We start from the raw sequence: 25,181 nt of genomic DNA on the forward strand, positions 1-25,181 counted from the left end.
TCTAGGGGAGCTGCTTAAAAAACCTCCCAGGGGCATGGCCATTCCAGACCCCTCAAAGGCAGGAGCTGCATTTGAATAGTATACTCCCCCTTACAGACCTATACTGCTCTAACTTGAAAACAGTACTCACACAGGGCTTACTGGTAACCGAAAAATGGCTATCAGTTACGTAGTGCAGTAAGCCTTTGGCAGCTATGGAATATTAAGGACGAGAACTTTTTAAATCTATGTAGCTCTGGGAATGATAACTCTGTTTAACCACCATGTGGGAGGTTAGTAGCCAGTATATCTGTAGACGTTGCATGCCCCGTCCGCACCCAGCCCGTGCAGCTTCATCATGGATGACATTGTCAAGCTTCTGAACATTCCTCTCCAGCCATTAGATGTGAGCCTTCACATTGCCTCCATTCAAGGAGAACATCTTCCAGGGCTCATCACCCATCGAACAGTGGCTGTCCGTCTTACCGTAGGCACTCTCCACGAGGAGGAGATGTCCTTCTATGTATTAAAACGTTCCACACATCCAGTCATCCTGGGGCTGCCCTGGCTCCAGGTCCACGAACCCCAGTTCGATTGACATTCCTTGCAGTTGGTGCAGTGGGGTTCCAAATGTTAGAAGAAATGTCTACGTAAAGTATCTCCAGCTGTCTCTGTCTTGAAGTCTACCACCCTATCCTGTTTGCCTACCTAGTATGCTGAGTTCGAAGACGTCTTCTTGAAGCATAAGGCAGACACCTTGCCTCCGCTACACAAGTGGAATTGCCCTATAGAACTTCTGCCAGGCACTACACCTCCCAAGGGCAGAACTTATCCATTGTCTCATCCAGAAACCCTAGCCATGTCTGAGTATATCAGAGAACTTAGAAAAAGGGTTCGTTCGACCCTCTGATTCTCCCGCTGGAGCGGGCTTTTTCTTTGTCAAGAAAAAGGACGGCAGTCTACGCCCTTGTATTGACTTCAGAGGGCTCAACGCCATAACTCGAAAAGACCGGTACCCCCTGCCCCTTATCAGTGAGCTGTTTGACTGCCTTCAAGGGGCATGGATCTTCACCAAGTTGAATCTGAGGGGTACGTACAATCTGATATACATCTGATATGCATCCAACCTGAAGATATCTGGAAAACCTCATTCAACACGAGGGATGGTCACTATGAATATACTGTGATGCCCTTTGGGTTATGCAATGCCCCAGCGGTCTTTCAATGCCTTATGAACGAAATCCTCCAAGACATCCTGTACTCATTCGTAGTCGTATACCTCAATGACATCCTGCTCTTTTCCAAAGACCTTGAATCCCATCGAGATCATGTTCAGATTGTACTCCAACGTCTAAGAGAAAATCACCTTTATGCCAAGTTAGAAAAGTGCCTCTTCCAGCGAAATCGCTTACCCTTCCTAGGGTACATCATATCCAATCAAGGGTTCTCCATGGATCCTAAAGTCCAGGGGATCCGAGACTGGACCCAGCCAGTAGGCCTATGTGCCTTACAATGTTTCCTTGGCTTTACTAATTATTACAGGAGCTTCATTACCAATTATTCTACCCTAGCTGCTCCGCTCACCGCCATGACCAAGAAATGGGCTAACACTCGTGTGTGGACTCCCAAAGCACAAGCCACCTTTCAGACGCTAAAAGAAGCATTCTGTTCCGGTCCTTGTCTTCAGCACCCAGAACCAAGATGCCCATTTGTTTTCGAAGTCGATGCCTCTGCAATTGGAGCAGGAGCCATGTTAAGTCAGTTTTCTCCTAAGGGTAAATTGATACCTTGTTCATTCTACTCACACAAGTTCTCTCCTACAGAGCAGCACTACACCGTTGGTGACCGAGAACTTCTTGCTGTCAAGTTGGCGCTCCCAGAGTGGCACCCCTGGTTGGAAGGGGCGCTACATAAATTTACCATTTTCACCGACCATAAGAATCATGAGCACCTTAAAGAAGCTCAACTCTTGGATCCTAGACAAGCCCAATGGGCGCTCTTCTTTGAACAGTTCAATTTCGTATTATGTTATCACCCAGCTTCCAAGAACCTCTGTGCTGCCTGTGTATCCCTTGCCGTGACCACTACAGTTCCAGTTGGGAAAACCGTCGTTCCACGTAGATTAAGTGAATGAGTTCTGAATTGGACTCATGATTCTAAGTTGGTAGGACACCCGGGTCGTACCAGGACCCTAGAGATGTTGAGTAGATATTACTGGTGGCCCAACATGGTGCAAGACTCTTGTAACTATGTAGATTCATGTCCCATCTGCGCCCAACAGAAGCCACCTACCGGACGGCCTTGGGGCCTACTCCAACCACTTCCAGCATCTACCAAGCCATGGTCCAGCATCTCAATGGACGTCATCACAGACCTGCCTCCATCCCATAACAATACCGTAATCTGGGTCATCATCGACCGTTTTTCGAAAATGGGTCCCTACATTCCCCTGCCGGGCCTCCCATCAGCCCCAGAATTAGCCAAGTTGTTCCTGAAACATATTTTCCATCTCCATGGACTCCTAAAGGAAATCATATCTGACCGAGGACCACAGTTTGCCACCAGGTACTGGCACTCTCTATGCAAAAAGTTTAACATTGCCTTGGTTGCCACTTCCAGTTCCTCTGACTGTTCCTTCTCCAGCCACGTAATTCATGGCCCACACCATTAGCCAGGTGTGGAATCAAGTCAAAGAATGCCTTACCCAGGCCGCTGAGTGCTCCAAGCCCACTCTTCCATCCTGGTCAGAAGGTGTGGTTAAGCACCCGACACATAAGGTTGAGACTCCCTTCTTATTGCCTGGCTCCCAAGTACATCGGCCCATTTCCAGTTCTTCAAAGAGTGGGAGCAGTGTCTTATCAACTGCAGCTACCTCGTGCCATGGGCATCCATAATACATTCCATGTCTCCCTTCTGAAGCCTTTGGTCCTCTCCTGGCCCTCTCGTAGAGATCCTTCTCCTCCGTGGATCTCTATTGAACCAGATTCATCACTCCAGGTAAGAGAGGTCTTCAAAGTCCATCGGTGTCGTGGCAGATGGGAATACCTCTTAGCCTGGGAGGATTATGGTGCCGAGGAGAACTCATGGGAATCATCCCCTAAAATTCTGGATAAATAGCTCCTCAGGACTTTCCACAGGACCTATCCTGAAAAGCCACGGCCGCGTAGAGGGAGGCCTAGAAGGGGGGGTACTTTTGCACGCCCTGTCCGTGCCCGGGCCGCACACGGGCCTGCTCACCTCACTAGCTCCTCTACAGGTTACGGGTTGGCCTCCCCAGCGGCATCCGCGAGCACCTCCAGGCCTCGGTGTCCTGCAGCAGCGGTCGCCGGGCATTCCACTGCGCACCAGGCCTCACGCCAGAGTTCGGCGTCCTCAGTGGCGTTGGCCACTCTTGAAGGGCCACGGGTGGGCCCTAGCTCCACGGCGTGCCCTGATTGAACGTACGATATAAGGAAGTCCCCGCCTGCATTTCCTTGCCTTGGCAATCGGGTCGGCACTATAAGTGTACTAGTTTGCCTCCGCGTTCACAGTCTTGTTCCAGTGCCCTACTGTTCCAGTGTCCTTCTGTTCCAGCATCCTACTGTTCCAGGCTTGTCCAGCGTCCTTCTGTTCCAGCGTCCTCCTGTTCCAGCGTCTGTCTGTCCTGTCTGTCCTGTCGCCCCAGTAGTACCCTCGGACTGTCTCTCTGGTACTGACCTCGACCTGTTCCTTGACCATTCTACTCGCTGCCTGGATCTTGACCTCTGCCTGCCTTGTGTCCTCATCTGACCTCTGGAACCTGACCCCTGCTTCATTGACTACTCCTCGGACTGATCCTCAGATTCTGACCCCGGCTGCCATTGACCACGTCTCCTAATTCTGGCTTTGTCCCTTGCCTTGTCATCGCCGACGCTGTACTGGTCTTCCTTGGTTCTCCAGACCTACAGCCTAGTGACCGACCGTGCTTCCTTGCTGTTCGTAGGCACGCCTCTCTACTACCTCTCTGGGAGACCCTGTGAGGTCCACCTAAGTCCAAGCGGCCCGGGTCCCTATGGGCTCCACCCGGGGGGACCGTGGGCTTCCAGTGGTGAAGCTTATCCTAGCCTCTGTCTCCTCCTATGCTCCGCCCCCTGGGGGCAGGTGGTTCCTGGTCCCTACCAGGGAGCCATTCTACACTGCTCCAGGACAAGGGTCCACCTCCAAGCGCAACAGTTGAGGCTACCAAGCGAGACAGTGTTTTAAATTATTGCTCTAAACCGAAGAATTTCAGTAAAATAGTGGAACTGTGTGATGAATGTTTTTTAGATAAAACACCTCTAGTTGCAGAGTGGACATCTGTGTGTTTGTTCGGGGAGAATAAAAGTGTTTCACTTTCTTTGTGGCTTAACATTAAAGAAAGGACTTTGAAAGGAATTTTCTTTGCTAACCAGCTTTGTCAGCAAGAAGCTCTTAGGCTGGAAACTTCATTAGACAAAAGTCCATGTTGACCCGATTGTGCTTAAGATTGATCTACTAACAGTGACATAGTAATTTTCTACCTTTAATCCTGCATCAGATTATGCAGGGTCTGAGTTTGATAAGAGTTTCTTCCTTAGTTAGAAGAAAATCAACCATTGATACTATCCTAAGAGAGGCAGCGGGTGACACCTATCGTGTGTGGGTTTTTGTTTTTTTTTCTTCAACTTGTTCTAGATGAGCCGGGACGATCCGTGGCATCTTGCCAAGTAAACCTTTCAGTTTGACCTGCAATGCGGCGGACGTTGGAGCATCCTGGAACCAGCGTGATTTATTTACGATAAATTGCATGCAGGTGCAGAGAATCCCTGCCCCCCCCCCCCCCCCAAAAAAAAAAAAAAGTCTAGAATCCAACGGAGCGCCTGATCCAATGGTCATAGCGAGGCTTGGCTGGCCTTACAAAGGCTTCAGTTCTCTCGTGCCATCATAATAATAGAGCGAAGCATGGCACGGGCATCATAGTTTGTTTCCTTTGAAATAATTTCCGTCTATTTAAGCAAACTATCGGTGCCATTGGTGGTCCAGTAATTTTATTTTACTATTATTTATTTCCAAGGTGAAACAGTTCGTGGCTTTCAGCTGCTCACGCTGTGAACCGTAGAGGGGGGTCTGGTCACTTTCTTTAGCTAAATCCACTTAAAGCGGAGCTCTGCAGGTGGTTAAAGAGGAACAAACTAAAAAATGCTGAAATGTGAGAAAGTGTTGCTCTATAGCAGGGGGGGGGGGGTGCGGTGAACTTTTTTTTTTAATTGATTTTTTTTTTTAATTTGTGTTTCAAGTTTGTTTAATGTTCATTTCCTGAACTGAAATAGTAAAATAAAAGAAAGAAAAGCCAAAATAGTAAAGGTAATCTCCCCCCCCCCCCCCCCGAGGTCTCTAACCACTTCCTGGTCTGCATAGTAGAAAGGGGCTGGAGCGATTCAGAGTTACTACTGCTCTCTCCTCCCACCTCCGTGGCCCGATTTAAAAATGTTTTCTTGGCCCTGAAGCAGTCACCATTTTCCGAACAGGACCCGGTGGGGCAGGTGCTACCGGGGATTGCTTCTGCCCCTGTCTACTTTGCAGATCACAGGAAGGGGGTGAGAGACCTCAGGGAGTGGGGAGGCATATCGGGAAGGACCGGGGGGAGGGGGAGGTTAATTTTGCTCTTTTGACCCATTCTCAGTGATTTTTATTGTGGAGTTTCCTAAATGAAAGTCAATGAAAAAAAAAATCCAAAGGGGTTTTTGCTGTTTTGTTTTTAAACGTGGGAGCTTTATCCTATTTTTTTCCATTTTGTTTAAAAGTAATGTGGACATCCCTACTCTGCGGATGGCCTAACCCAGCACGTGATGGAAAGGCAGGTTCGGTCCCTGAGCTCATCTCCGGTTACTCGAGCCGGTACAGGCTAGGACTCGGGGGCGGGGCAGCAGTCACTTCCCACTGTGTGGAATTCCAGCTGTTGTGCAGCAGTGACACCTACCGGCCGGTTTAGAGCACACTTGTGCCAGAACCTGGAGGTAGTCCTGGTTTGTGCCTCTCAGCCAGATGATTTGTTTAGGCAGTGGCTACCGGGGATGGTGGAGGGGAGTGGGGGAGAACTCTCTAATAAAAGAGAGGAGTCATCCTGGACTCTGGGTGCATGAGGTCAGAGAGATGTAGGAGTGTGCAGTGTTCTCTGATACTCTGCAGTGGGATGGACCAAGCAGTGGGATTTAAGAAAACTCGTAAGACTACTTTGGCTCATGCTCTTTTGTCCAGTGTTCCTACCACCCTTAACAGAAGGCTTTGGGCTAGCACGAAGCAGCAGTCAGTCACTTCTACTCTTAAAAAAATAATAATTAAAAAAAATGAAATCTTGCTGGGCAGACTGGATGACCATTCTGGTTTTCATCTGTCGTCATTCATTATGTTACCATGTTTTATCCATGGAAGGTGGGAAAGGCTTAAGACCTCAGGCATTCTGGGAGGAAGGAGAGGTTTCTTGGAGCCCAAGGAAAATACTGAGACTTGAGTGAACCAAACAAGATGAAGAATAATGCAAGGGGCATTAGTCCCAGGCTACATGCATTTCACTGGCACCGGCGGCCCTTTGCCCTTACCATGTGAAGGGTTGCTGGTGCCATTGACCAGACTCTGTCACATGGTAGGAATAATGGATGGTCCACGCCATTTTGAATACTGGCAGCTGACGGCCCCCGGGAGCTGGAGATCACTCTGAGCTCTCAGGCCCCCCCCTGCTGGACCACCAGGGACTCATTGAGTGAGTCTTGAGGGTATCGGGTGGACCGAAATGTCCCACCCCCAAACCAAAAAATGAACCAGCATGACATTTTTTTTTATGCACATCTCTATTAAAGAAAACTTAAAGACACAACAGTCTCCACCTGATGTTTTCAGAGCAACATTTCTCACAAAAAAGCAACATTGCATTGCAGTTGTTTTAAAGCACAGGGTAGAAAGAGCTCAGCAATCTTTTTCTGCCTCCTCATCAGCCTCAGACTCCATTGAGCCATTTCCACTTCCTTCTGCTCCTCCTACTCTTTCTCCTCTCTTTCTGGCAAACACCAGGCTACCTCATTTATTTCACTTGCCAGCCTACTGCTAGGACCTTAGGTGAACTCCCCCCTGCCTCCAGCTGCTCCCTAATCGAATTCTCCTAGGAGCTGACTGCTAGGGATTCTGGGAATTGTAGTTCTCACAGGCAATCATGCTAAGGCAAGATGTTTTGCTCAAATGACCCTGATCCAGACAAATTTTAAAGAATTACCTTTCTTTTTAAGTACAGGGACTAGAGGCACATCTATCAATCCATCACCCAGGACAATGAAATGGCATTAACTGGAAGTGTATAATAGAAATAAGGGTCAAACAAGCTGTAGATGATAACATTTATTAGACTAACTTAATACATCTGTGGCTAATTTTTTAAAGTTATCTTCCCTTCATCAGATTAGTCCTGATGAAAGGAGGACTGACCTGATGAAGAGTACATAGCTCTTGAAAGCTAATCACAAATGTATTATAAGTCTAACAATTATCACATTCAACTTGTTTGTTGACCCTTTTTCTACATGTCCAAGCTGACTAACACAGCAAAACACAATACTATACTCAAGAAATATATTGGGAATGATTTACAATAATAAAAATATGAAATCTGAAGAAAGAGCACAGAGGCTTAATGTTTACAAATAAAGTTCACGCCATGTAAATGGTAATTACCAGGAAAGTATCTCAGACATTAGTCCTGGGGCTGGATCTGTTCAACACTAAGTGAGATTGCAAAGGTCTTCATGTCTGAGTGTGTGTGTGTGTGGTGCCATTTTGAATTTGGTGCCATGGCTGAAAACAGAGAAACAAAGAATACTAGAGGCCCATTGGCTTAATGAGGTCTGAGCTGTTGAAGAAGGGGGCGTGGAAGGGGTGTGGACAATAAAGGTCTGCATGACTACTAGTGGGGACTGATCCCAGTGATTCTTCCAGAGATGCTTGGAAGGGTTCCTGCATCAGAAGAGGCCTGCCCCTGCCAATTTTTCTAGAGAGAGGTTGGGATAATGGGGTGAATACTGATCCTAACAATTTTTCTAGAGGAAAATAGGGGATTTTGTGAAGGGGGTTGGGGAGCTGAGCCTTGCAACATTGCAGGTGGGGAGAACAGAGCAGAGGGCTGCAATCTTAGCAAATCTTCTGGGCAGTGGAAGGAGAAGTGCAGTTTTCAGGGAGAAGGTGATGCAAGCTATTCTTCTGGAGAAGGCAGGGAGTGGAAGAAGGCCCAATCAAAAGCCCAATTACAGACCAAAGGTGTGTGTTTGTGGAGATGGGATGGAATTTTCCTAAGCTAATTGGTCTTTCACTTTGGCAGTGCTTTCTTTAAGTTGCTTATGGTAATGGTGCCACATTATTCGTATCATTAGTTTCTGTACAATGGGCATTGTTTATTTATATATTTATTCATTTATTTACTGTTCTTATATCCCACAAAATCCCAAAAATATATGATCATACCTATTACAATAATAGCAATCTAAAATAATCACTTACATAAACCAGAAACATGAATAAAATCATTTCATAATAATTAAAACGCTAACAATACCATCTAAAATGCCTTGAATAGCAGTGAAGCCCAGTGAAATGCTGGTGTTAAAACTGGCAGGTAACTCACCTTAGCAGTGAAGATGTCCGGTTACTGTTGCTGCATCTTTAAAAAAAAAAGCAGCAATCTTGGGTGACTTTCATCCTTAAATGACTTGATGTACCAGTGGTTGTTTCAAGTTTATATAATGATTTCAGTTTCTTTTGCCTCATCGCATTACAGCAAAACGGGGTCTCAGCTTGCTGCAGGCAATAATGTGAATTAAAGTAGCCAAATTGAATTTCAGCTTGTAGTGTTGTGAACTTAAGGGTTGGAGAGTGCCTCTAAAGAGATTCAAGCTGATTGCATGGACTCAAAAACTTGCCTGCTGGGAAGACCGCTGCTAGATCAATATGACAGCCAGGGTGAAACCCATCTCCCAAGGGACTGGAAGCCTGTTATGTTTGTTGTGACTGTGTCTACAACTAACAGGAGGAGACACATTTAAGCAAGTTATTTTTTCTCTATAATGTCAAAGTATAATGTACCAGGAAATCTTGCTTCTCCCATCTAATATTATATAATATTTCCACAGTAGTTAATTTGAAAAAGTGTCAGCCATTTCTGAAATACCAGTTCATTTTTAAGGAAGAAAGGCAATTGCATTGGAATTGTAACCATATGCATCTTAAATCATTTTTCCATCAGTCCATATTTCACATTAGGCTTTATTTCCCAGTTCAACTGATATACAGAGAACCAACGATGATAGCAACTAAAAGGGTAACAGAAGTCAAACATGAATGAAGAGGTTCCAAGATGGCTGCTGCCCGAGTGGATGTTTCTGGTATGATTTTTCTCGGCCCTTTTACCTTTACATGATGTCTTAGAGGAAAGAAAGTTTCCTTATCTTTGGTTAATGATTGCCAGATGGCTATCCTAGACTTCTTGGTCAAGAAGTTGTTGAGTAACAACACGTTACCTTGGGTGGACCAAATGCTGAGAATGTCCCATCAAATGCGAGCATTGCACTCAGCAGGTCCTGTCACCTCAGTTGGCACATTTGAGAGAAACGTAATAGAACATGTTCTGTTGCAGGACCGTTATTTTGGAATTCTCTTCTTGAGCATCTGCATGTGATAACTTGCACTACGACTTTTAAAAAGCTGCTAAAACACTAGTATTTACGATGCTTTTTGAAGGCTATGTACTATAACTGGTGTCTGATCTTTTCAGTGTCCCTGATTTCTGGAAACGAAAGTTAGTTGCTAGGAGTTGTTTGGATGTAACCATCTAGGTCCAAACTCCAATGATTATGTGATGGGAAGCATTGTCTTTAATTGTTTTTATGAATGGACTTTTTAATCCACCTTGATTCTGAGAAAGTGCTATAAATACTTTTAAATAACTAAAATCTAACTATAATAAAGAGGAAAGTTGCCCTGCACCTGCATAGCTGATATGGAAATTGAACTGCACCCCATCTCTGTATAAGAACTGAACTCTGTCCCTCTCTTTCCCTGCATTCTCTAGCTCCACCCCCCCCCCCGCCCCCCTCTCTCTCTGTATTGTCCAATTCACTCTCTACTCCAACATATGGAAATTGACCTTTACCTCCTCACTATCTCTGAAAAGTCAATCCACTCTCTGCTACCATGCAGTCATACAAGTTCAGCAGGCACTCTCAACTATCACACAACTCAGTTTTATCTGCTGTTTGTGTTTGTTTTAATTCTCTTAATTTCAATTTATATTATATTATTTTATTGGATTTATTGTAATTATTGATTGTTTTATGTGCTTTTGTGATATGTTTTAAGTGCTTTGACAGTGGAGGGCAGGGGGAAGAGAGAGGAATTGGAGTCAGACAATAACCAATATGGTCTCTGACTTCTGTGGTCTGGGTTATTGATCTGCAGACATAAGGAAAAAAGCAGAGGACTGCTTCCACAGCCAAGTGCATTAGCAATACCTGTCAGGGAACACTGTCTGAATGTTCAAGAAGTCTCATCATCCAGTAAAAGAGAAGCATGGGGGTAATCTACATATCGCAGCAGATACTACCATACGAAGCTTGCTGGGCAGGCTGGATGGACCATTTGGTCCTTTTCTGTCGTCATTACTATTTTATTATATGTTACTATGTTTTGAAAAATTGTAACTTATTGTATGTTTAATCTATTTTATGAAATGTTTAAATATTTTAAATCACTTTGAGCTGAGCCTAAGCGGTATATAAATTGATTAAATAAATAAATACATTTTCCCTGAGAAGTACTAACGACCAGTTCTGAGATTAACAATTATTCTTCAGATAGTGACTAGTTATATTTATTTATTTATTTAAATTCTTTTACTATACCGATACTCAAGACGCGGTCTTATCGTACCGGTTTACAATAGAACAGGGGAAACCAATTAACAACTATATAGAAGGTAAAAAGTTACATCAAACAGGGAGCGAAAAACTTGGGAGCTGGAGGACAGGAAAGATATTTTAAAACGATATCAACTGAAAAGTGCTAAAATAGTCATTGAAAACAATGAAAACAAAAGACAGCGATACAAAATCAGCTAGATTAAGCTCGGCTGTGGGTTAATCTTAGGTAATTATTCACAATTATTCATAAATCTTGTGGACGGGGGAAGCATGGAGGGGATAAGCAGGGAGGGAGGTGGGAGGGCAGGGAAGGGGGGGGGGGGAGTAGGGAGGCAGTCAAGGGTGAGAGACAATGTGTTTGATAAAATGTTCCTTCAACCGTAAGCTTGAGTGAACAGCCAGGTTTTCAGTTTCTTTCTGAAGGAGAGATGGCATTGTTCCTGGTGTGTATCTGGGGGAAGCGAATTCCAATGGAGTGGACCCGCTGTCGAAAGTGCTCGCTTATGAATGGAGTTGTGGACCGAGGATTTGTTAGGGGGGGCCTTGAGAGAACCTTTGTAGGTGGATCTGATCGGTCTTGCGGAAGTATGTAGTTCGAGAGGGATGGAGAGTTGGAGTGTGGATTGCTGTATACAGATTTGTGGATGATGGTGAGAGTCTTGAATAGTATTCTATAATGGATGGGAAGCCAGTGTAGGATTTTTAGAATAGGTGTGATGTGGTCCTTACGACGTGTGTTTGTAAGGATCCTGGCCGCTGCGTTTTGCAGCATCTGTAGAGGTTTAGTAGAGGAGGCGGGAAGACCGAGTAGTAGAGCGTTGCAATAGTCAATCTTTGAAAACAGTATGGCTTGCAGCACCGAACGGAAATCCTGGAAGTGTAAGAGCGGTCTTAGCTTCTTCAGGACCTGTAGCTTAAAGAAGCATTCTTTAGTTGTAGTGTTAGTTAGAAAGAACTGTTGAGCTTTGATGGTGTAGATCCTATTGAGATGCCCCTAGAATGCTGTATTAGAAGATTTGTTGTGAGTCTTTCTCCTGGACCAAATTTTGATATTCAGGGTCCTGAATCATATATTTATATAAAAATATAGACTTCAGCTAACATTATACCAGCTCCAATCACAGATAAGCTGATGGAATGTTGCTTGTACAGTTACCCCAATGGGGTGGATTTTCCTACATCCATTTTCAGCTGCAACAGGGGTTATTAGAAAGAAACCATTTTGTCAGGGTGTCCAAACAGATAAAGGAAGATCTAGCCATAAGGGGATTTATTTTCTGTAAGATTTTAATAGAGTTAATGTCTGTCAGTATGTAATAATCAGCTCCACTGATTCATGTAGTATGATTTTTCTGTATCTTCTTTCAAGGGCCTTGAGCATTACCAGAAAGGATGGACAAGAAATCCCACCCATTAAATAAATAAATAAGCAAAAACAAACAAATAAATAAAGGTTTGTGGTGTGCAGAAGCATGACTCCTGGCACACATTTCTGACCTGTTCAAAAAAGTGTACAAAAAAAAAAGCAGAAAATACAGCTTTTCTGTACGTCCTTTGACTTAATATTGTGGTGATATTAAGTCGGAGGAACAAAAAGGACAGAAAGTAAAAAAAAAAAAAGTGTGCCGGCACGCAGGTTAGGAAAAGCGAAGCTCGGGGGCATCCGTTTTCCTAACCCCTGACAGCCACCTCTCCTGGGCGCCTGCTGCCGAAGAGGTGCTAGGGGTGCCCATTTGTCCCTAGCGCTTCCTTGGCGGCGCGACCCCCTCATTTAAATATTCTATCGTGTGCCCAGGAGAGGTGGCTGGGCGCGCATTAGGAAAGCGGGCCTCAACGCTGAGCACCCGTTTTCCACACTGCTTTATTAGATCGGCCTATTTGAATATAGCTGGCTCGGTTTGAAATGTATCCAGGAAACATGTACCCAGATAACGTTAACCTTAACTTTCATATCAAGGAAATACTCCTTGTTATTTAGTTTGTATTTTATACAGATGTTATGTTTTATTGGAATTTTGAAAGTTCAATTGGAATTTCTAGTAAACAGGTTGCTACAAGCATGAGCCAGGATGAGCAGAGCTGGGCCAGAATGGTTGAACTATAATGCATAGTATATTGCAGAAGTTGTAGTCACCATTCGAGTAACATACCCAAGGTACTGCCAGCCTCAGAATGTTCACAGTTTGGAAAATTTGCTTGCAGGTCCCCATAACCAGACACATTGGGGGGTCAATATTTAAAAGAATTAGTAAAGTGGGCAAATTTACCTAATTATGCTAAAAATACCATTGAATATCTGGCTAAATATACCACATAAATTTCATGTAGGTAGATATAGGGCAGAGACTTGCATGGATGGAGCTGTAAACAAAGTTAGCTGGGTGAAACTGAATATCATGGTACCTGGATACATTTTAAAAGCTGCTTTTAAAGGGGTCCAAACTGACCCCTTTCTTACCTGGCTAAATTTGTGCAGGTAGCGATTTTACCCACATAAATTTAGCTGGGGAAAGGGGAATAAGTTTGAACAGCTAAAATGTACCTAGCCTCAACTGGTTTTACACAGGTTAACCATCAGGCACCATGCAGTGTTATACAGGTTTACATGAAAAGAGTCCCTGCTCCACACAACTGACAATCTAGCTAAGATGCACAAACAGATTAGAGAACAAGAGAGACTTCAGAAATGTTATTATATCAAAATGGTAAAAAAAAATAAAAATCAAGAAAACTATCAATAGGGAGAGTCAGGGTTTTTTTGTTGTATGTTTTCTATGCTGCCTTGAATGCTCATTGGAAAGGCAGTATAATAAGTAAAAAATAATAAAAACATACATTTAAAAGCAGCCATATGTGCCTGCCTACTGTGCTTTCACAGGTCTTACTTGATCTGTAGTCTTCTCCTTCTCTCAACCAGTAAGGTTCAGTCCATGAATATCTGTGTCTCAAATGCATAATTTTACACTTTTATTATTATGATTAAAGCAAAATTGTCCATCTCTTAACTATGCTTCCAATTTTTTAAAAACCATATTCTGTCTAATTTCTGCACCCATGCATGCCTATTAAGTTGCAAAGTTTCATATCATCTGCAAACAGGCAGACTTCCCCTTTTAGTCATTCCCCTATGTCACTTATAAAGAGAATGATGGGGACTGGAATTAGCACTGATCCTTTTGACATCCTAATAGTCAGTTTTCTTTCACTAGAGTAGACCCCATTGCCTACCACTCTCCGAATCCTGTTGCTGAGCAAACATCTGGCCTGGCTTATAATTTTTCTCCCAGAATGACCAGCTTGCTCACCAGTTGTCCTCATGGTGAGTTGTCCATGAGGACATTTACACTGTATCCCCTGATCTACCACTCTGATTACCTCAACACAAATCCAGTAATTTGACAGGATCTGACTCCCGCCATTCCTTTGCTACATTCAGAGAAAAATAAACATAGAAATATAGAAATGACGGCAGAAAACAAAGGTCCATCCAGTCTGCCCAGCAAGCTTTGCATGGTAGTATCTGCCGCGCCGTGCAGGTTACCCCCATGTATCAGTCAGTTTTGTTTGATGTGCTTTGTGTTAAGAGAGTAGTAACCGCTGCACTGTGCTGGTTACCCCCATGAGTATCAGTTCTGCAGAGTGCAGACCGCATAAGTCGGGACCCTCATTGGTTGCAGTCTAAATCCAATTCCCCTTTTCCCCTGCTGTTGAAGTAGAGAGCAAACGTTGGATTTGCAACAAAAAGCAGAAGGTCCTTTGCTGAGGCACAATCCTGGAGTGCAAATAGTGTTTAAATACCCAGCTGCGCCAACATTATCAGGCAGCACCGCAGTCAAATGCCCGCTGCGGGGCCCATTTAAGGAGCTGAGTCGCACACATGTGAGCCTAAGGCAGCCTGTGGCTGCGGCGGTGGAGGTTGGCATGGGGGGGGGGGGGGGGGTGTCTCTGGAGGCATCCTGCCGTGGCATCGAAGGGATGCTCCAGGGTAAGTGAAGTTGGTGTTGGACAGCCCGTGGTCGGCCACCTTTACAAATGCATTTTGACCCTGTGGTTCTGTGTCTTGATTCCAAAAGACTTATTTATTTCTATAGGTAGTGTTTCTTTTTTTTTTCATTTTCTGAAAATTAATGATTTGTCAGGACTTTCAATTTTGACTTGGACTTTTGGAGCAACCAGAGTTCAAAATTCAATCATCCTTCAGTTGTGTATTTGCAAGCATATGCATTGCTTTCTGTCCAATAGGCTGGATGAGCATGGGGTTGAGGCATATCTGCGAACTAATTTTTCAGGGACATTTTGTAATCTTTTGAACCTCCTTGATTGCTATTTTCTGAGATTTCTTTCTGGGAACATGAAGAATGATGGCTCATGCGTTGCGCAAATGGATGGTTTTGAAGCAAGGTTTACATGATTTCTCAGTTTCTCACACGTTGCTTACTGACAGAAAGCCTGAATAGGGATTCCCATAGCTGTCACTTGAAATTTCTTGAATGAAAGAGTTAATGTGGATCTCTCAGTTTTGCTGTTTTGCTTTGATACTTTGCCGAACAGTGACTCTGAAATCCTTTAAAAAATTTTCGCCAGTGCTGAGCTCCTCTTGCTTTTGCCATGCCGGTCCATCTGTCTGCCCATTTGCACACATAAATCAGGGGCCTTTTCCATGCACAGATATGCCTGATATTTGATAGATGAGTGTATCACTTTGGTGCCAGTAGGCCTGCCAAACTAGGGCTAGAGCCATGTACAAGAGCTACTCCTGAAAGATGCCCAAAACACCAGGAAACATGCCTTCTTTCTGTTATGCTGCAAGCTTATTCTTAGAGGACTTCTGTTTTAAAGAATAAACATTAATAAAAAGCCTCATCTGGAAAAAACTGAAATTAATGCTTACTCAATACACAGAAAAAAACATTGTCCCCCTCCCAAAACGCTCTTAATCTGCCCCCCCCCCCCCTTGCCTTCCCAAGCCCTGCTGCTCTATTGAGCAGAAGCAACATTTTAATTTTGGTTCATTAATTCAATTTGTAGGTCACCTCCATTTATCTGGTTTGTTTCAAACAAAAAAAAAATTGTTTATGCATTTCATTTGTTCATTTGTTTACCATTAAAGTCAATGGGGGAAGAACAGCAGCCTATTTTTGGCTCCAAAATTGGTGTTTTCTCCTCAGTTCCAATGAAACTTGTGGGAAGACATTATCAGAAGAGGAAAAAACTCCAAGGTACTTAGACTGCGACAAAGTGGCACCAAAAGTGCATGAATAGCCTAAGGCACCGTAAAGGGGGAAAAGTTCTCCAAGGCACTGTAAGAAGAGCAAATAAACTGCAAGAGTGGGAAGAGCACCCCAAGATGGCATCAAGAATGGTATCAACATCCTTTAATATCAAGAAAGGGGAATGAAGCAGAAAAGGTGGCAGGAAAACCCCCAAGCCACTGATAAAAGGACAAAGCAGCTCAAAAGTGTCATCTGTTGCGATCCCGGGGCGCCCCCGGGATCGGCACTCACCCCGCGGCGGTAGCGTCTCGGGCTCCGGTCTCCCAGGGGTGCAGGGACCGCAGGTGCTGCGTCCCCGGCGCGTCCCGACCTCGCTCGGGCCTGCAGGGCCCTCTGGCACCGCGTCCCAGCCTCTGCTGCTCCGTCGGCGTTCCTCGGCGGCTGGCCCCGCCCCCTAGACGCACGCGCATGTCTCTAAGCTAAATTTAAAGGGGCCAGCGCGGGAAATAGGCAGGGGAAGCCTCCGGGTGACGTCAGACGCTGCAGGGTATTTATACCCTGCAGTCCAGCCAAGACATTGCCTTGCAACGAGGTTCCCAGGTTTACCCTGTCTCCAGTTGCTGCGTTTCCTGATCCTCTTGATTTCCTGTGCTTCTGATCTCGGACTGGCTTATGGTGACTCTCGGCTTCTGACTCTGGACTGGATTACGACGACTCTTGGCTTCTGACTCGGCGCGGCTTACGGTGTTCCCTCTGGCTCTGGACCTCGGACTGGCTTTCGACGACTCCCGGCTCTCGGACCCCGGTGTGGCTTACAGTGATCCTTTGGCTTCAGATCTCGGACTGGCAAGCGACGATCCCCTGGTACACGACTCCGGCCTGGTGAGCAACAACCTTGGACTCCATCCGACTCCGCCCCCGCGGGCTCTCCTAAGTCCCAGCGGCCGGGTCCCTACGGGCTCCTCCTGGGGGGACGCCGGCTTCCAGGGTGAATCTCCTAAGTCCCAGCGCCGAACTCCTACAAGCTCCTCTTGGGGGAGGCTCGGCTTCCAGGGCGAAGATCTTCTCACCATCGTACCGGCTTCACCGTTTCGTCCTTCCTTGCCACAGCCCTTGGTCGCATAGGGCTTTCCGGGATCCCACTTCAGCCACTCAGAACTCGGTCCTTGCCGCCTTCCGCTCGGGACCTCCGCTGCCACCTCACTCAGCGGCTCGCCATCCGGTTCCGATCGGTCCAAGGGTCCACGAATCCAACATCATCAGTACACCAAGGCACCATGAGAGGTGCAAAGCAGCCCCCCCCCCAGTGGCAAGAGCAGCCTAAGATATAGAATCTGTTATATGACAGAAGGCATAGTGACAGCAAGACCCTCAAGGTGCAAAGTCCAGATATGGCAGCAATGCTGAGTAGATAAAAGACTCCTAAGGTATAAGATAAGGGGTACAGAAGCAAGGCAGAGTGTCATGGAAGATGTCTGTCTTCTTGTTGAAGCACTTGTCACTTGCCAGATTTAGTACAAAAGAATGAACTATCATCAGTGACAAAAGTTTTTATTTCATTCCCTACTTGAAATTGATCTTGCTGGCTGGGTATAATTTTGTGTTGCTTGTGAAATTTGCTTTCTGATTGAAACTGTTATCACAATCAGAACATGACAATGGTCTCTCATCAATATGGCTTTCCTGGTAATTTGTAAGGTTTGCTTTATTAAAATAAAAGCTTTTCTCATATTCTGTAGTTAAACACAGTCCCTTCCCCTTTCTTTATTTTTTGGTGTTGCAAATGTTCTCTCTTCTTACTGAAGCCTTTCCCACATTCAAAATATGCAAAAGGTCATCTATATAAGAATTTTGCTGTAGTCCATATATGTATATTGTCTGTCTTCAGTACAAAATCTCCCAAGGATTGGTACCCAGCTGATGAGACCACAGAATGTATTAAAACAAGGCAGCTTCAGACCAGTTTTAGCCAAGAAAACAGCATGGCAGGTAGGCATAGAAGCAGCAAGATCCCTAAGGTGATACATCAGGCGTATGGCAGGTAGACAGAACAGTAGCACCAAGAGCATTGTTGCTACATCTGAGGCATAGCAGGTAGGGAGAGCTGCAGCAAGGCTTTCAAGTCACCCTGCCATTGACATGGAAATTCTGGAAACCCAAGCAAAGCCAGAGTGATTTTAAAGAAAAAAGCAGCTTTTCTATCAACTCTGGTGTCAGCCTTGAGCTCACAATGAGGGCTCACAATGTCCCTTGCCATTGAGAAAAGACATTCACTGAGCACACTGGTTGGTGGATAGGAAAGAAAGCACTGTGCCAGCTTGGTTTGGTCTGTCCAGACTGTAGACTTGTGTGCCCAATATGTCAGCTCCTCTGTGACCATATCCTGGGGGATAGCATTTCACAGAAATTTCTGCTGTGGTCACCTTTGCTGGGATGGGCTGAGGGTCTCTCTCTTGCCAGCTGCTTTAGCCACGGCCTGTGTCAGGAGAGATAATTCTGTGAAGGCAACATGACTTTGGTGTTTTGAGGAGGGGAAGAAAGTGATAGCTGACAGGGTGCCTTTCATGCTTGCACTACTCTCTGGGGTGCACACTCTTTCCTGTGCTAAATCCCCACTCTGCCTTTGCCTCTGGTGCTCATTTTCACACACCCTAACTAACAACATCTCCTTCATGAATGTGAGATTCTGGAAGGTGAGACAAAATGCAGCAAGCATGTATATTTTGTTTCGTGTGAATTGGTTTCAATCTTCTTGCCCATGCTGCTTCACAAACTGCAACACTTCTGCTTCCATTACCTCTTGCTCAGGGAAGCCCTCTAACTTTTTCTCCAGAATATTTACTATAGGGATGACCAGTGGCGTAGCCACGGGTGGGCCTGGGTGGGCAGGTGCCCACCCAACTTAGACCCAGGCCCACCCAACTGGCACCGGAACTGCAAGGCTGTCGCGGGATCCCATCCCCGCGACAGCGAACAAGAGAACCCACGCCTCGCGCGCCATCACGGCACACATAGGGAAGCGCTGCTGCGGCCGTATGGCCAACCAGTCTTCCTGTTCGGGGGGGGGGGGGGGGAGCGGAAGCGCCGCGCACAGCTTCCGCTTCCTCCCCCCAATGCAGGAAGATCAGCTGCCTCTCCTGCTATCTTCGGACCAAACGGCCCGCCGAACTTCCTGTTTGGGGGAGCGGAAGCGCCGCGCACAGCTTCCGCTTTCTCCCCCAAAGCAGGAAGATCAGCTGCCTCTCCTGTTGCCACCGGCCTCCTGCTATCTTCGGGTGTCGGGCCGTACTGCCCGCCGATCTTCCTGCTTGGGGGGGGGGGATGGAGGAAGCGCACGTTGTGCGCTGCGCTTCCGCTCCCCCCCCCCCCCGACAGAAAGTTCGACGCCCGAAGATAGCAGGAGGCCGGTGGCAGCAGGAGAGGCAGCTGATCTTCCTGCTCTGGGGGAGAAAGCGGAAGCTGTGCACGTGCTTGAATGTGTATGTGTGGATGAGAATGGGAGTGTGTGTGGGTGAAAACTGGAGCCTGGGTGTGTATGTGGGTGAGAATGGAAGCTTGAATATGTGGGTGAATGGGAGCTCGAATGTGTGTATGTGTGGTTGAGAATGGGAGCCTGGGTTTGTGGGTGGGTGAGAATGGGAGCTTGAATGTGTGTATATATGGGTGAGAATGAGAGCCTGGGTTTGTGTGGGTGGGTGAGAATGGAAGCTTGAATATGTGGATAAGAATGGGTGCTTGAATGTGTGTATGTGTGGGTGAGAATAGTACCTTAAATGTGTATATGTATGGATGAGAATGGGAGCTTGAATATGTGTGGGTGAGACTGGGAGCATGGGTTTGTGGGTGAGAATGGGAGTCTGGGTTTATGTGTGTGGGTGAGAATGGGTGCCTGGATGTGCGTCTGTGTGTGCATAAGAATATAAGCCTGGGGAGGGGTGAGAAAGTGAGAACTTGAATGTGAGCTTGTGGGGGGGGGGGGGGGAGAGCATATGAGAGTGACAGCTTGAGTGTGTGAGAGGGAGTCTGTGAGAGAAAGCATGTATGTGTGTGTGTGTGTGTGTGTGTGTGTGTGTGTGTGGAAGGGAAGAAGACAGTAATAGAAGAAAGACACTGAAAAGGAATTAGGAAATGAGCTATAAGGGAAAAAATGGGAAAAAGAGACCAGGACCAACTGATTAGAAAAATACAAAGATCAGACAACAAAGGTAAAAATATATATCTCTATTTTGAGATGTTAGCAATTTAAATATAAGCAACACAACCGCTCTCTCAAAATTTATGGACAGGTAGGAGCCGTGTATAAAATCGTAATAATAAGAAGGCTAAAGTACCACAAATCACCGTGAATTATGTTTGTATCATTAAGTAAACCTCATACTTAGGCGTAGATGTGAATGCTATGCTGCATAATTTGGCATTATTTATCAGTAAAAAAACAACTAGTAGACCTGCATGCCTACAGCCCACCCATGTTAACCTTGTGCCCACCCAAAAAATCAATTCTGGCTACGCCACTGGGGATGACCTCACCCAGGTTGGTTCTTCTGGAATTCAGATAGCATCCTTGAAGGGCTTCAGGAATTGTACCAGCTTTCTCACTATCCAGTCATGATGCCCCAGGGGCCAATGCACTAGGGTTATGTTACATTCGGTATTCGTATTCGTGGGGGGGGGGGGGGGGCAGATATGTTGCATTTGGCAAGGGTGGGCCCCGATCCATTCATTCTTTCCATTCTTATTCATTTGATGGCTAAAATTTAATTAACTACAACCCCCACCCTCCTGACCCCTCCAAGACTTGCCAAAACTCCCAGGTGGGCCAGCGGGGCTCCAGGAGCCATCTACTGCACTCACGCTGTCGGCTGCCGGTATTCAAAATGGCGCCAATAGCCTTTGACCTTATTATGTCACAGGGGCTACCGGTGCAATGGATGGCCGGTGCCATCTTGTGCTCCTACCATGTGACAGGGGCCAACCAATGGCACCGGTAGCCCCAGTGACATAGTAAGGGAAAAGGCTATCAACACCATTTTGAATACTGGCAGCCGACAGCCCGAGTGCAGGAGATGGCTCCAGGTCCACCAGGGACTTTTGGCAAGTCTTGGGGAGGTCAGGAATCCCCCCCCAAGACTTGCCAAAAGTCCCTGGTGGTCCATTGGGGGTTCTGGAGCCATCTCCTGCACTCAGGCCATTGGTTGCCAGTATTCAAAATGGCGCCGATAGCCTTTGCCCTTACTATGTCACAGGGGCCGACCAATGGCACCGGTAGCCGATGGAGTGAGTGAAGTAGATGTCTCCCAGACCCCCGCTGGACCACCAGGGAGTTTTTGTAAGTGTTGGGGGGGTCAGGAGGGTGAGGGTTTTGTTTAAATTCGCTCCTTTAGACAGCCAAATAATTCAGTAAAGATTCGTTGTATTCGTCGGAATCGCGATATGTTTCGCGATATGATAGAGATCTATAAAATCATGAGAGGCCTAGAATGGGTAAATGTGAATTGGCTATTTACTCTCTCAGATAATAGAAGGATTAGGGAGTACTCCATGAAGTTAGCAAGTAGCTGATTTAAAATAAATCATAGAAAATTCTTTTTCACTGCAGGGTCGATTTTAAAAGCAGTGCGCGCCTGTCCACGTGCACCTGGTTCCCAGCATGCACACACGGATGAGCTGATTTTATAATATTCGCAGACCAGCATGCGCATGTTATAAAACATGATGGCTGTGCACACATGCGCGCCAGATTTCAATATCATTGCACACATGTGCAGGCGGCACTCGCAGGGGGGGAATTTTTGGTAAATACACGCGGCGTCGCAATCGGGCCTCTCCCAGTTCCCTCCCAGTCCGCTTCAATTAAGGAGCAGTCTGGGAGGGAACTTCCCTACCCCCCTACCTAACCTTCTTCCCTCTTCCCCTCTCCTCCTCTCCCCCTTATCCTAACCTAATTAACCTCAAATTCTTATTTCGGTACTTACTGCTCCTCTGGAGCAGAAGTAATCTGTGCGCGCCGGCATGTGCTTTCTCAGGACAAAACCCCAGACCCCGTCTCCCATCTCCCGGACGGCCTCTTCTGAGAAGCCCAGCACTTGCACGTGTACTACTGAGGTTTAAGCAAGTGGCCGGGCCTGTTATAAAATGCACACAGCGTGTGCAAGGCCCTGCCACATGCAGAAACCCCTATATTTGTGTGCGCGGGCAATTTAAGCTCTGGAATTCATTGCCAGAGGATGTGGTTTCAGTAGTTAGTGTAGATGGGTTTAAAAAAGGTTTGGATACGTTCTTAGTAGCTTGGGATCTATTCATTTAATGTTTGGGGACTTGCCAGGTACTTGTGATTTGGTTGGTCACTGTTAGACACAGGATACTGGGCTTGATGGACCCTTAGTCTGACCCAGAATGGTATTTCTTATGTTCTTATGAGGCATCCTGAATTCTCCTGCTTCTCACAGAGATGCTGCCCTGTCTTCACACTTCAATGGAAAAGTCCTGCTATTTCCTTTCACTTCTCTATCAGAGCCTTCAGGAATAGATTCCCATAGTTCTTGGGCCCAGCCCTAGGGCATCCCTCACTGCCAGGTGCAACAGATGTCCTGAAAAACTCCATCTTCTATTGCATTTACCATATTTGTACCACTACCTGTCATAAAGAAAACTGTCTACAGACTAGCTGTCATTCTGCCAGCATACTTCATATTTCTGATAAAATATTGCACAATGTTCGGGGACTTTGCGTCGCCGGCGCCATTTTGAATATTGGCAATACGGCACGAGTGCAGGAGGTCGCTCCCGGACCCCCGCTGGACTTTGGGCAAGTCTTGTGGGGGTCAGGAGGCCCCCCCAAGCTGGCCAAAAGTCCCTGGGGGTCCAGCGTGGGTCCGGGAGCGATCTCCTGCACTCGTGACGTCGGGTGTCAGGAACCAAAATGGCGCCGGTGCTACCTTTGCCCTGTCATATGGTAAGGGCAAAGGGCCACCGGCGCTATTTCTATTAACACAGCAGTGGCCCGAGAGCGGGAGATCGCGGGAGATCGCGCCGGGACCCCCCCACTGGACCCCAGGTAATTTAAAACATTTTGGGGAGGTTCGGGAGGGTGGGGGATTTGTTTTAAAAGGGTCAGGGTGGGTTTTAGGGTTGTTTTGGTGTGCCGGTTTTCCCGCCCTCCCCCGATTTACGATTTTTAACGATTTTTAAAAAAAACAAAACATGACGATCAGATTTCCCTCCCCCCCCAGCCAAAATCGATCGTTAAGATGATCGATCACACGATTCACATCCCTACTGTGAAGCACTATTGTAAATAAACACATATCTTTTAGCAAACCTCTCAGTCCTGTTCCCACTACACCCTCTTTAAATCTGTCTCAGGCATGATTACATTCTACTACAGTGCTGATCGACAACATCTCTGTGGTTAGGCTATTATTGGCCTTGTCATCATCAACTTGGGTTCACCAGGAGGTGGACCCTTGGCCTAGTGCTGGATTGGTAGGCACCCTGGTCGGACCCAGAGAGAGCCTGCCACCAGGAGGCGGAACACAAGAGGAGACAGAGGCTAGCTGGAGTTTCGCCACTAGCAACCTGGGGTTCCCTCGGGTTGAGCCCTTGGGTACCCGGGCCGCCTGGTCTTAGGTGGGCCTCACAGGATCTCCTAGATAGAAAGTTCAGAGGTGTACCCACCACGATCAAGGGTGCGTGGTCGATATTCAGGCCAGATGTCCGGGATGCCTGAGAAGGCCAAAAGAGAGTCTCTGAATGTATGGCAAGGATCAATGCCAGATTCAAGGAAACTTGGTCAGTCAGTGCAAGGGTCAGATCCATTAATCAGTCCGTGGATAGTCAGGCAAAGCAAGGGTCAAATACCAGTAGTCAGTCCATAGGTAGTCAACCAAAGCAGAGGTCAGGTTCCAGGAGATAGTCAGACGTGTCAAGTTCATGCAGCAGTCACTTCCAGGCAGCATGCAGACATGGTCGTAGAAACAGGCAGAAGGTCAAGGGCAGGCAGTGATCAACGTAGTCAAGAACAGGTCAAGGTCAGTACCGAGAAGACAGTCTGAGAGGTACTACCTGTGGAGATGAGGAGACAGAAGGATGCTGGAACAGAAGGATGCTGGAACAGGACTGGAACAAGACTGGAACAAGTCTGGAACAAGGCTGGAATGAGACTGGAACACAAACTGGAATGCATAGGCAAACTAGAAATCACTATGTGATCGACCCGATTGCCAAGGCAAGGAAGTGAGGGTAGGAGCTTCCTGTTATACTGTGCTCAATCAGGGCACACCGCGGAGCTGGGATCTGCCCCTGGCCCTTTAAAGCGCCGGGTGGTCCGCAGGTGCACGCCTAGGGGCAGGGTCAATGCCACAGAGGATGCCGAGCCCTGCCGTGAAGCCTGGCAGGAGGTCGAAGGCCCGGCGACCACCGCCGCGGGACGCCGAAGCCTAGCTGTGCTTGCCACCGCTGCAAGGGCGGACGACCCGAGACCCTTAGAGGAGCTGGAGAGGTGAGCAGCACCGGGCGCGGGCCAAGCGCGGACGGGACGCGCAACAGGTCCTATACTTAATCCAAGGAAGGCTGTCATGAGTTCCTCTATAGAAAATGCAAATTTGTATCAGAGAAGCCTCTGCCCAATTCTTCTTGCTGTATCTTCTGTTCATTTCGTAGAACTGTGCTTTGAAATTAAGCAACATTACCAGAAACACAAAATTATACAAAAATAAATAAATCTTCAAAGTTAAAAAGTATCTTGAATACAACTGAGTTCTATCTTGCACTGTGCAGAACAGATGGCACGCTGTATGGGATATTCTGCCCAGGATTTACAGAAACAGAATACTCTGGGTATGAAATCCAATATTCTATTAGTTTAATTATTAAAGTTGCTACATCAAAACAAAAATGAGAACAGCCTACAATGTGGTTTATGACTTGTTAAATACCTAGTGGCCAAATGATTTCTATGCGAAGTTGCCATATAAATTACCCAAGCCAATGGTAAATATAAAAGCCATAACTCATTGAAGATTCAAGTTGTTTGCCCAGAAAACTTACATTTACAGAT

Source organism: Rhinatrema bivittatum, chromosome 2 (genome assembly GCF_901001135.1).
Source record: "Rhinatrema bivittatum chromosome 2, aRhiBiv1.1, whole genome shotgun sequence".
NCBI lineage: Eukaryota > Metazoa > Chordata > Amphibia > Gymnophiona > Rhinatrematidae > Rhinatrema > Rhinatrema bivittatum.